Raw genomic sequence first — 7,279 nt, forward strand, 5'->3', positions numbered from 1 at the left:
ACAATATTTCAAGTCCTTTTTTTCTATAGAAATGCTATTACTAAGTAGTTACTAAGTCTGCATTACTATTAATCTTCTCATCATTCCTTTCACCCATCTCCTCCCACTTATGACTGTAACCTTGTTGCTGGTATCTTTACAATTTATATTGACTGTTTCCTAATATGATTTGATTGCTTATTTGTTCCCTATGACTATCATTAAGCGTTGTACCTTAGGATTCTTGACGAATGTATCTTTTATGTACACTGAGAGCATATGCACCAAGACAAATTCCTTGTGTGTCCAATCACACTTGGCCAATAAAGAATTCTATTCTATTCTATTCTATTCTATTCTATTCTATTCTATTCTATTCTATTCTATTCTATTCCATTCCATTCCATTCCATTCCACTCCACTCCATTCCATTCCATTCCATTCCATTCCATTCCATTCTATTATCTCTTCTGTTTGGCTACTTTCTTAAGAGCCTATACTCCAATTTCTACATTGCTATGCTGGTTATCGTGCAAATCAGGCCATTGTTCAATAAATCACGTTTTACTGCAGTGTGTGAATCCAGTGAGTGTTGAAGGGGTTCTGGATGAGGCTTCTGGAGGATGCAGTCAAGCTACCTCAGGCGGCAGAATCCTTGAGGAGGAGAAAACAAAAGAAGAGGTGAGTGTTGGAAAGAACAGAAAGGGAAACTCCAGAAAAGGTGCACAAGAATTATTCTCCATTACCACAGGAACTAGGACCAGAAATGATAGCTGTAATAGTAATAACTGGTATAAGTTGCAGCTACTTAGACTTGGTTTAATGGTTCTGACAGGTTCTGGAGAACCAGTAGTGGAAATTTTGAGTAGTTCGGAGAACCAGCAAATACCACCTCTGGCTGGCCCTAGAGTGGGGTGGGAATGGAGATTTTGCAGTATCCTTCCCCCAGGAGTGGGGAGGGAATGGAGATTTTGCAGTATCCTTCCCCAAGGAGTGGGGTGGGAATGGAGATTTTGCAGTATCCTTCCCCCAGGAGTGGGGAAGGAATGGGGATTTTGCAATATCCTTCCCCCAGGAGTGAGGAGGGAATGGGGATTTTGCAATATCCTTTCCCCAGGAGTGGGGAGGAAATGAGGATTTTGCAGTATCCTTTCCCTGGACTGGGGTGGGAATGGAGATTTTGCAGTATCCTTCCCCCAGGAGTGGGAAGGGAATGGGGATTTTGCAATATCCTTTCCCCAGGAATGGGGAGGAAATGGGGATTTTGCAGTATCCTTTCCCTGGACTGGGGAGGGAATGGAGATTTTGCAGTATCCTTCCCCCAGGAGTGTGGAGGGAATGGGGATTTTGCAATATCCTTCCCTCACAAGTGGGGAAGGAAGGGAGATTTTGCAGTATCCTTCCCCCAGGAGTGGGGTGGGAAGGGAGATTTTGCAGCCTCCTTCCCCTGCCACGCCCATCAGGCCACACCACGCCCACCAAGCCACACCACGCCCACAGAACCGGTAGTAAAAAAATTTGGATTTCACCACTGGGCGATAGTCTACCAAATAAGGTTGTGAGTTTCCCATCTCTGGAGCTGTTGAAGAAGTGGGATAGTTTAACTGGTTTTCCCGCACATTATGTGAGGGCCAGAGAAAATATTATTTGTGGAGTGTGTGCCGATTCCAGAATTCTGCATGATGTTTATTTTCTAGGCACAACAGCCGGCATCCCGCTCCATGCCAGGACCGGGTCTACACTACCTGGAGAACCTCTCCAAAATCATGGAAAAAATGGTGAAACTTCAAAAAGCCAACCTGGAAATTCACCATAAATGTCAAATACTGGAGTGCCAAATCCGCATCCTAGAACAGGAGAAAGTAAGAAAGAGCTATAGCTAATGAACTGTAATTTATAGAAGTTGGTCACCCTTGGAGAGACAGAATAAAAGGGAGGGAGAGAGAGAGAGGCAGGGAGACAGAGAGAGAGAGAAAGAGTAAAACAGAGAGATAGAGGGAGACAGAGGGAGAGAATGAGAGCTTTGTTCAAGATCAACCAGTTGTTCTGTCCACGTCTCACACACGCACACAAACAGATAGTCAGGGGTTAAATAAAACTGGCAGACAACAAATTCTTTCGATAAGAGGGTTGGCAGCAACCCAGTAGCTGCTTGCCAAGAACTTTACTCATAGAGGGAGGGGTTATTCCTCCGACAGATAAACCCAAACAAGATACACACAGTTCAAGAATTGACAAGTCCAGTCCGTATTAAATCCAAGGCAGATAACGTTGTTTCAAAGATACAATGTGACTCGCTAGTAGTTAGTTTTGTCCGTCACAGAGTCTGAATGGCCACCTCACCCCCTTTTATCCCCTGTGGGGTGTGGTCCAGTGACTCAGCCTAATCTCTGGCACGCCTCCTCTTCTGCGCACGCCTGTCTCTCCGACGCTGGCGTGGATCCAGCCAAGACTTATCTCCGTCACTGTCCGACTGCGAGGAGATACCTGGCTCCTGGCCAATCTCTTCTCCTTCAGGAGACACCTGAGGCATTGCCAGAGAGGAGGGTCCTGGAGAGGGAGCCCTGGCCAACTCCTCTCCTTCATGTTCGGAGCCTTCTCCCTCCGATAAATCGGCCTCGGGGGTCGGAGTCACAACACCAGTTGAGTTTCAGGGCATGGTATGGATTTGAATCCTGTTCTGATGCTTCCCAGTTAACAATTGGGAATTCTGGGACTCAAAGTCACAGCTGATCTGAAGCTCCCCGAGTCGGAGGAGGCTGCTCTGAGATGAGTCCTTGTGACTAAGGGAAGAATTGTGTCCCAGCCTTCATTTCCTTTTGGCTGCATCCTCTCTCACGGTGTGTCTCTCTCCTCCAGAATGACCAATCCCTCTGGGGAAGATTGAAGGGGCTGTTTAGAACGAGAAGGAAATCTGGACAGCCTAAAGAAGTCATCCAAGTCACAATGACAAGGAACACCAGTAGTGACACCACATCCCAAAGCCGGCACCGTTGGTAAGTAAGGACGTGATGCTGGGATTATTCAGGCATAGGACTGTCCCGCTATCAAGGGTTGAGTCTTGGATACTGACCCCTGAAAGAATGTGGGGCCTGCTCCTGTTTCTGATAGATGTGAGATTTAATAAGAAACCCTTTAGCTCTGCAAACTACTGGATTCAGTTCAGATATAATAGGAATTAACCCAATAGGAATCATCTTGCTAGACAATCAAGGCTCAACGTGTTATTGCAGGAAAAAAAAAAACAATGCAACATCCGGAGAGCAGAGCTTGCTTGCTTACCTGTCTGTGTATTTATTTATTTATATCCTACCTTTATTATTTTTATAAATACCTCAAGGTGGCAAACATACCTAATACTTCCTCCTCCTCCTCCTCCTCCTCTTTTTCCCCACAACAACCTGAGAAGGTTTGGGATGGGGGGAGAATGCCATTCAGTTGGCTTTCATGCCTAGGGCGGGACTAGACTTTTCAGTCTCTTGATTTCAAGCCTGGTGCCTTAACCACTATCTATCTACCCAACTTGCAGGCTGGGGAATTCTGGGAATTTTTTTTTTTTGCTTTAATTTCTATGCCGCCCTTCTCCAGAGACTCAGGGCGGCTTACAATGCGTTAAGCAATAGCCTTCATCCTTTTGTATATTTATACAAAGTCAGCTTATTGCTCCCACAAACTGGGTCCTTATTTTACCTACCTTAGAAAGGATGGAAGGCTGAGTCAACCTTGAGCCTGGGGAGATTCGAACCTGCAGTAATTGCAAGCAGCAGTTGTTAATAACAGTGCTTTAGTCCACTGTACTACAGGCTCTTCTCAATTGAAGTCCATGCATCTTAAAAGTTTCTGAAATTGAGAAATGCTGTGTTAGAGTGTGCGGTTGTGACAATTAAAGGAAAGAGCCAAGCCTTTTGTTTAATACAGCTGCTCATTGCCACATACAAAGGCACAATATGTGCATTTTTGTAGGGGGGGGGGGTAACCACTAGGCGATGGTTGCAACGCTCTGAAAAATAGACCTTGCACGATGCAGTTTTGTAGCTGTTGATTCTCTTTCACACCTGTTTTTCCTCTCTGCAAAGATGGGTTTGAATTTTACTAAGAGCCACCACAAAGGACAGGAGCCAAAAAAAAAAAAACCCCAGTTTTGAACTGTAAAAATACACGAAGTAGCTTTGCAAAGCGTGATAAAAACATACCACCCAAACAGAAGCGGGGTTTCAGCAGGCTCTGACCAGTTCTGGAGAACCGATAGCGGAAATTTTGAGTAGTTTGGAGAACCGGTAAATGCCACCTCTGACTGGCCCCACCCCATCTGTCCCAGCTGATCAGGAGGAAATGGGGATTTTGCAGTACCCTTCCCCTGGAGTGGGATGGAAATGGAGACTTTGCAGTATCATTCCCCTGCCATGCCCACCAAGCCACGCCCACCAAGCCATACCCACGGAACTGGTACCGTAGTAAAAAATTTTGAAACCCACCACTAGATCCAAAGCACTAATTAAGGGGGAAAAAATATAACACTCTTAGGAGTCTATTTAAAAAGCAGACAAGCTGATTTCATTTTGAGATGAAATAGTTCTCCCAGCACCGTCCCATCCACCCCAAATTTCAGCACGGGTGGGGGAGAAATGGGAGATTGCTCTTCCTAGGCTTGGAAACATTATATTTGAGTAGGGTGGGTAGCCTTTCAGGGGCTGGGGGGGTTCAAGTGATAAAAAGCATTTTGGTTAAATATCATAAATAAAACCCATGCTTGAAACTTTAACGCTGCTGTGTTTGGAAAAGAGTGACATTTTTGAGACCTACAAAGGTAGCTTGTTGTGCAAACTTGGCCCCTCTCCCACATGTTTTTCTTGAGTCCCCCAACTTCCCTGCAGGCATCACTAAGAGTCATGGGCTCTGAATATTCTTCAGCAGAATATCGACAAGGCCCGAGAGATATTCAGAGAAGAACCAAAACAAGGCAGATGAGATCTGCTTTTGTTTTCTTGGAATTGAACTGAACTGAAATGAAAGGCCTTGGGATTCTTCCTAGCAAAAAGGAAGGGATAAAAGCCAGATATTGCTAATATATTCATTCCCATGAATCTTTTTTTCTGTCCTTTTGCGGACAGAAAAAAATGGTGCAACCGGAACAATCTTATGTTTCCTCGTGTCCATTGGGAAATCCCCGCTTTGCAGAATGTGAAATGTCTTGTTGTTTAGTTTGTTCAATTGTTCAGTGTTTTTTTAATTAAATAAATCTGATGTTCTCTTCTTTCTCTCTCTCTCTCTCTCTCTCTCTCTCTGCCCCTCCCTTTCTCTTCCCCCATTTGGTGCATGTAACTGCGTAACTTCACAGATGAAATTGTATTTTTTCATTGAAATTGTATTTTTTTAGTATTTTTAAGAGATAACTATATATGTGGCTGTGAGTTTGAATATATTTATTGTATTTATTGTATTGTATTTAAATAAGGAAAATAAAATGTTTTGCAGACTTAAAAATCTGGACCTGAGAGTAAATTGTTTGAAAAGGTAAACTCAGTGGAACATGGTACCAAAGCTTTCCAGGGCTGTATTATTTCATGCCGCACGGAAGGATGTTTCTGGAGATATATGGAATTCTTTGCAGTAGAGAAGTAGCATGTCATGAGTCAAGCAGAGACTTGTGGATCATACCAGGGATCCATCTAACCTCCCACCCTGTTTCCCAGAGTATACGACAGTTAAATTTGGGAGCAGCTGACTTTCAGTTGCATCAACTAGGATGCTTGTTTTCAATTGCATGCATTTAGAAAGGCGATTTAGCTTCTCACAATCTGATGTCGCCCAGATACATCGGATTCCAATGCCCATAATCCCCAGACATTTGTGGCTAGTGCTGAAGGAGACTGACCTGATTCCAGTGTATGATGGATCCTCCTGGCTATCCTGAAAACTTAATTTACCACGGCTTAAATGTTGGAAAGGGAAACGCTGAGCTCCTTGGTGCCACGAAGATCAGCATTCGCATCCCTAAATAAATAGTTCCTGGGGTAGGGCCATCCATCTAGTCAAGGCAAACACCAAGGACAGAAGGGATATCGGGGAGCAGCTCTCTTATGATAGCCTGCTAAAGTAGAAGATCTTTAAGGAAATGCAGAGTCCCAAAACTTTAGAACGTGATCCTGTTTCTGCTTGAAATTGAGATGTTTCACCCTTATGCCTTGGGATTTAGAATGGAGAACAGGCAGCAGTGTATGCATCCATGGGAGTTTTAGGATATGTGGAAATCCCGGAGTGAGCAATTCATCAATGAATTCAAGATGGAAAGAATTTAGGCTTTGCTGGTGGGTGCAGGTGATATTTTGTTTAGCTTGGAAAGTATCTGCTGTACCCCCTGCTGGTTGCACATCTCCTTCTGCAGAGTAAGGGAATGTGCTTCTTAAATGTAGAGAATTGTAATCCAAATGAGGTTAGGTTGCCACTCTGATTTAAAAAACCCAGGGATTTAAAGTATCCTTTGTATTGTGATGCTACCCAAGCTGAGAGAGCCTGATTTAAAATAGGCATTGTGACGTGGAAAAGGGAGTACATTCATTCCTATTCTCCCTCTAACGAAGATGGGAGTTTGTGAGAGGAAATATTGGCATGTGTATTGATTTCAAGAATTTGTACATGATCTGTGAAGCCCGGGACAAAAGATTGCAACACGGAAGGATGTAAGTGGCCCATCTCTGAACAGCCAGCTGAACTCCCCACTTTGATAAAAAAACAAGACCAGGTCAATGAATAACGCAGAGAATATAAACAGTCTAAATCACCTGGCTGGCTAACAGAGATGCCTGGCAGCTCTTAATTTATTGCGGTTTAGTGATTCCTACATTAAACCATCAAAAGGATCCGCTTGTATCTGATCAATTTCAGCTGCACGCTGAGAAGACATGAAGAAGTGAGCAAAATAAAAGCATGCCTACAAATGTACAAACTTGGGGCTGGAAAAGAAAAAAGGCTCTAAATAGTTCTCAAACTTGCCACCAGGTGGCAAAACACACCCTTGTAAAGAAGAGGAAGAGGACCGGTGGCAGCTCTGATTGTTTCATTAAAATTGAATTAATAATTGAATTAAATTGAATTGATAAATTTCCAGAGCTGGGGAGCCTGTGATTTATTCCACACCGCCTTAAAATACGGGATTTTGTCCATGCAAAGTTTCAAAACTCGAAAAACACCAAATTCCTATTCCAGCATTTCATGATGCTGGATGCTTTTTTTGCTGCAACCCTTCCCAGATCATATCTAGTGGGACCCTTCCTTTTGCCAGCAGGTGCACCCAGATGCG

The 7,279-nt window shown here is 43.8% G+C and overlaps 1 long non-coding RNA gene across 1 annotated transcript; it reads left to right on the forward strand.

The window, feature by feature from the left end:
- Positions 1 to 1,763: 1,763 nt before the first annotated feature.
- Positions 1,764 to 5,391, forward strand: LOC139326288 (uncharacterized). Its single transcript, XR_011601140.1, has 3 exons — positions 1,764 to 1,841; positions 2,839 to 2,975; positions 5,318 to 5,391. It is a non-coding gene; the product is annotated as an uncharacterized lncRNA (long non-coding RNA).
- The last annotated feature ends 1,888 nt before the right edge of the window (positions 5,392 to 7,279 follow it).

The sequence above is a fragment of the Pituophis catenifer genome, unplaced genomic scaffold (assembly GCF_029215685.1).
Source record: "Pituophis catenifer annectens isolate HBS135680 unplaced genomic scaffold, rPitCat1.0.hap2 SCAF_31, whole genome shotgun sequence".
In the NCBI taxonomy this organism is placed as follows: domain Eukaryota; kingdom Metazoa; phylum Chordata; class Lepidosauria; order Squamata; family Colubridae; genus Pituophis; species Pituophis catenifer.